Source organism: Myotis davidii, unplaced genomic scaffold (assembly GCF_000327345.1).
Source record: "Myotis davidii unplaced genomic scaffold, ASM32734v1 scaffold1494, whole genome shotgun sequence".
In the NCBI taxonomy this organism is placed as follows: Eukaryota; Metazoa; Chordata; class Mammalia; order Chiroptera; family Vespertilionidae; genus Myotis; species Myotis davidii.
The window spans coordinates 4,594,268-4,599,946 of record NW_006286246.1 but is presented as its reverse complement, the minus strand read 5'-3'; positions in this window follow the sequence as shown (position 1 = coordinate 4,599,946).

Here is a 5,679-nt window from a genome sequence, read left to right as displayed (position 1 = left end):
TGACCCGGCTCTGGGAGGTGACCCGGGGAGGGGACCCGGCTCTGGGAGGTGACCCGGTTCTGGGAGGTGACCCGGCTCTGGGAGGTGACCGAGGTCCTGCAGTGAGGACAGTGCAGAGCAGGGCGGTCCCTGGAGCGGAAGCGCAGCTCTTCTATGAGCATCGTAAACAGTTGCTATGAGACGGCTGGGCGCTGATTTCTGGGCGCTGCTTCTCCGGTCGGCGTTTGGAGGGTTATGTTTTTCTGGGTTTATCACACCTGAGACTTTGCTCCGCCATTAACTCCTTTTCCTATTTCTGGAAGTGCAGTTAGTTTTTAAACGTATTTAAAATAAAAATTTTCTCTTGGTGACTTGCCAATGTTATTTATTTATTAATATATTTTGATTGATTTCAGAGAAGAAGGGAGAGGGCGAGAGAGATAGAAACATCAATGATGAGAGAGAATCATTGATCGGCTGCCTCCTGCACACCCCACACTGGGGATTGAGCCTGCAACCCGGGCATGTGCCCTTGACCAGAATCAAACCCGGGACCCTTCAGTCCACAGGCCGACGCTCTACCCACTGAGCAAAACCAGCTAGGGCATGACTTGCCAACTTTTAATTCACTGGGTCTTTCTTTATTGAGCATCTGCTCTGTATGAAACACTAACCGCACCTTTGTCAGTCTGACTGCACGCTGCGTGAAGGGAGGGTGTAGTGTATGCATTTAGGCCAGATTTATGAGTCATATTAATCTATAGAAAAAATCCTGCTGAGAGCTGCTGTACCAGCCGAGCTAAAGGAAAGGTCAGATGCTTTGGACTTTATCCAAGTCAGCCATCACAGCATCAATAAAATCAGTCTGGAATATACTGTTACATGTGAAATAAGAATACATATACCTGTACACATAGGAATTTCCTATTGGATTCCAGCTAAAGGCGGTTTGGAGAAATGTCAGGGTCTTTGTTATGAAGATGATTTCATTGTAAACCCAGACAACAGCAGATCAATGTTCAAATACAGTTGTCATAAAAGCACACCCTTGAAGGAATAAACAACATGGGAAGCGGTGAGTGCTCTCCAATCTTCATGCACATAATTATGGCCACAAGGTATCAGCTGCCTCCACGCCTGCGCCCGTTCTGTGAGGCACTCTTGGGTATAATATCTAATTTAACCTTCGTGACAGTCCTATCCGAGGGAAATTATTTCTGTTTTTGCAGAAGAGCAAACTGCAGCTGCTGTGGGAAGTCACGTGCCCGCGACCAGTGAGCAGGTCTAGAATTTGAACCCACATGCCCCTGACTCCTGCTGCTTGGTGTGTGCCTGTGTCTGCAGAGAGAGATTTGTTTTGTATGAAACACTGATAATCTGCTGTGGAGAACAGTCTTCTAAATGAGTGCACGTGCACGGTTTGGTGTTTTGGAAAAGTGGGGCCTTTTCCATGTGAGACGGAAACCAGGTTTGGCTCAGCCTGACAGTGATGAAGCGGTGCCGTAGATCCGGCTGCGTGAGCGGGCCTCTTACTGTCACCAAACACATGCTCCTATTATGTAAAATCCATTACAGAGAATGTAGAAGCCGCCCATGCAAGCAAGCATAAATTTACTTTTCCATCGGCCGCGTTCTCTGCAATTTATCATTTTAATCTATACTGTGGAGACCTAAACATTTTTTAAGAGGCCTTCACCCACATTAAGAGCGTTGGAACAAAATCAGGATGTTTCAGAAAAACTCCTTAATTTCTACCTATTTCAGTGGTTTCTTTAATTATTAGAATTCACTGATGAAAGAGCCTGTGGATCAGGAGGCTGGTTAATCCTGACTAAGTAGTACCCTAACTAACTAGGACAGCCGTGGGCAAACTACAGCCCGCAGGCCGGATCGGGCCCGTTTGAAATGAATAAAACTAAAAAAAAAAGACCGTACCCTTTTATGTAATGATGTTTACTTTGAATTTATATTAGTTCACACAAACACTCCATCCATGCTTTTGTTCCGGCCCTCGGTCCAGTTTAAGAACCCATTGTGGCCCTCGAGTCAAAAAGTTTGCCCACCCCTGAACTAGGATGTGTCTCTGCATTTGGTCCTCCAGGGGAAATAAGTCGGCGTGAGGTTGGTTTAATGCGGGATTCAGGATGTGTCCGGATTCGGAAATGTTCCCGCTGTGTGAGGGCGAGGAGAGGGGCGTTTGAAGCTGTGTGTTTGTCGTCACCACGGCCACCAGTTAGTTGGAAGGTCTCACTGTGCTCAAGTTTCCAGGCATCAGCTCCTGTCCTTGTGGTGACTGCAGGAGGCACTGCATTAACCTGGCTTTTCATACCAGGACAAGAAAGCTGAGCGAGGTCACCCAGGGGTTCCGGCCCAGCCCAAACTCCGCCGCCGTCTTCCGTTCTAGCGCTCAGTGTCTCCCAGCCCTGGCCACCGTCCGACTACATAGCTGCTTCGGACCCCACAGTAGTTTCATTTGAAATATTTGTCTTGACTGGCGGAGTTTAGATTGTAGCGCAAACCAGGGAGGCATTCCCGGTGGCTTGAGGGAGTGGGGGGTGGGGTGGGGGATAAAGATGATGTGATTGTAGCAAAGGGCTCAGGAGCCAGCTACCCGGGCAGGCGCCCTGATCGGGAATCAACCATGACCTCCTGGTTCATAGGTCGACGCTCAACCACTGAGCCACACCGGCCGGGCGTGCGTTTCCCTTTTTTAAGGAAAAGGGGAACACAGGGGACACAGCCTTCTGTGAGAGCAGATAGACACACCCCTCTGCTCTCCTCCTCTTACATCCCCCGAAGCCTCGTCAGCCGGTGTGAGAGCATGAATGTCAGCAAGACTGCCTGGCCAGGACAAGGACTCACGACTCGGCAATGGAGAGCCTTTTGCCAGACCGAGTTGACCTCTGGGGTCAAGCTTTGTAAGCTGCTGGCCAGGGGGTTGGCGCTCAGATTTTATTTGTGTTTCTTAAGTGGCTGCTGGCCCTGCTGCGAGGGCCGGGCTGATGGTGGCGTAGATGCTGGCGGTGCCTTCCCTCCCCCGCCCCCAGCATGGCCACGCCTTCTCCGTGTTCCTGGAGGGCCCTGTGCAGCTGCCTGGATGCATGTTTACATGGGCGCCAGTGTGCTTATCCCGGGACCCGCTCCCTGCGGTGCCTCACGTGTAGCTCGCTTCTTAACCCGTGCTGAGCATGTCGTCTTGTAAAAGGTTCTCCTGTTGGTGGGAGTGTGAGTACAGTGCCACTGAGGACATCGCTGCCCAGCGTGTGATACCCTGTGACCCACACATCCCACTGGCCATGTCCTGTCCCCTGGCATATGCGAACAGAAGACAATAGCGTGCCCTTCTCACGGGAGTGTTTTCACCGGGGAAGCTCGAAGCAGTGGCAGGCAGCCTCCAGGAAGAGTGTTTGCACAGGTTATGACACGGTTGTGGGGCGGAACATAGTTATGTAATGGAAGGAGTTCTGTGATGTGTTGGTGAGAACTTTCAGTGTGATACCGCTTTTGTTTAAACAGAGTAGAGATAGACATGTTTGCATATACACTAGAGGCCCGGTGCATGAAATTCGAGCACGGGTAGGGTCCCTAGGCCTGGCTGGCGATCAGGGACGATCGGGGCCTCCAGCTACCGGCTGGGCCTTCCTTCCCCAGCTGCTGGCTGCTGGCCGGGGGCCTTTCTTCGATCCGTGCCGCCCCCTGGTGGTCAGTGCATGTCATAGGGATAGAACTCCTGGTCTCCCCATCAAACTCCTGAGGGGACACTTTGCACATTAGCCTTTTATACAGAGAGACTAGAGGCCCGATGCACGAAATTTGTGCAAGGGGCTCAGCCCCTGCTCCCGCCGTGGCTGCCTCGGCCCCGCCCTCCGTGGCTTCATCCGGAAGGTTGTTGGTTGTTCGGAAGGACATCCGGTCTAATTAGCATATTACACTTTTATTGTTATAGATTATTGTTATAGATAGATACGTATACACACATGAATACAGGGTGAGGCAAGAGGAGGGTTACACTGTGAGGACATGAGACAGTTTACCCTGTATCATTGCTTATTAGCATGTGCCGTATGAATAACTGTAAACCTACTTCGCCTCACCCTGTATACACATGTATGATATGTAGCTGGTATACACATATGTGTGATATGTACACATACGGAATACCACAGAGTGTAAAAGGTCGGAGAGATGTGCACAGAATATTAGCAGCACTGAGCCCTGAGGGGTGGAATTTGGAAGGTGTTGGTGGGGAGGGAAGCACTTCCATTTTAAAATTGTACGCACTAAAAAAAATAAGAAACAATCCACTTACAATCTGAGAAAAAAAATGAAACAAAATAAAAAACTGGAAAGGGCTGTCTTTGCTGTGGGAAGTGATTCTGTCAGGGATCTGTGTGGGTCGCCTCCAGCACTGCCCATGCTTTGCAGTCAGACCTGCTCTCGCGCCTCGATGACTGAGCCCGGGGGCCTCTCGCAGGCCTGCAGACCTGGTGGGTGAGACCAGGCGCTGGTGTAAGGGCAGGGGGGTGGCTGTCAGTGCCCAGCGGTCCCTCGGGGGTGGGTCAGGCATCCCTGTGCCCTGTGCAGCCACTGTGTCGCTAGCTCTGGGGACGAGGTCGGGCGCCGCGTGCGAGAGCGGTTTCCTGTCTGAGAAGAGGCCACCACATTTACTCGGTTTTCTACGCTCACATTAAATCTACTTCTGACCTCCAAGGCAACAATTACCTATTTTATAAATTCATTAGTTGTACTGAGTAGCATTTTTAAAATAGCAATGTCCCTCAGCTACTCTGGTGATTTGAAAAATAATGGAAGTGACTGTGTCAACATATTTTAAAGACGTCCTGTGCAAATCCCGTTATCGTCTCTGACCGCGTTTTAATGCTGTAAGCAAAAGCCGCCCTCACCACCCCTCCAAGGAATACTTAGTTCATCACGGGCTTTGAATTGGAGAATGTCCCCAAATATTCATTTTTTCCTAAGGAATAAAGCAATGCTGTAACTTCCTAAAATATATTCTGGTGGCTTAACTACAAAAATGACGAATGTATGCCCTCAAAACCTGCCGGCTTACTGCGAACGCAATGAAATCACATACAACATATTCTCGGTTGTAGAATTTGCATTATCATTAATGATTAGTGTTGAAATTTGACTTTAAGGTTTTTAAGGAATATATGCCAGAAGATTTTTTAAAAATAGTAAATACGATTTTTTAAAAATAGTAAATACATAAAAATGAAGATTTCCTCTAAGAAAAGTGATGTGAACAATGTTTAAGTGATGTGCTGTTTTATTTTTATTTATATATTTATGTACTTATTTCTTTTTCTCATCACCGTCTATGAGCTCTTCCTCTTCCACCCCCTCCACCCACAGTCACTGATGTCCATGTCCATGACCCTGAAATGTGATAAACTGTTTAAAAAAAGAAACAGTTTAAAACGTTAAAAACATTAAATACATATGCTAAAGGGCTAATTTCTTTAATATGCAAACAGTTCTTACAAATTTACAATAAAAATGTACCCAGTAGGCAAATTAGCAAAGACTGCAGACAAAGCGAAAGAAATCCCAGTGCCCGGTTGTCACAGGGCCCAGGCTGGCCGCCGTCGGAGAACTGCCCACTGAGCTTCCTGCCGGCCACCTGCGAGGCTGCCCGTTCCCCACACCTGTCCGCACGGCGCGTCACGGAGCGACCTG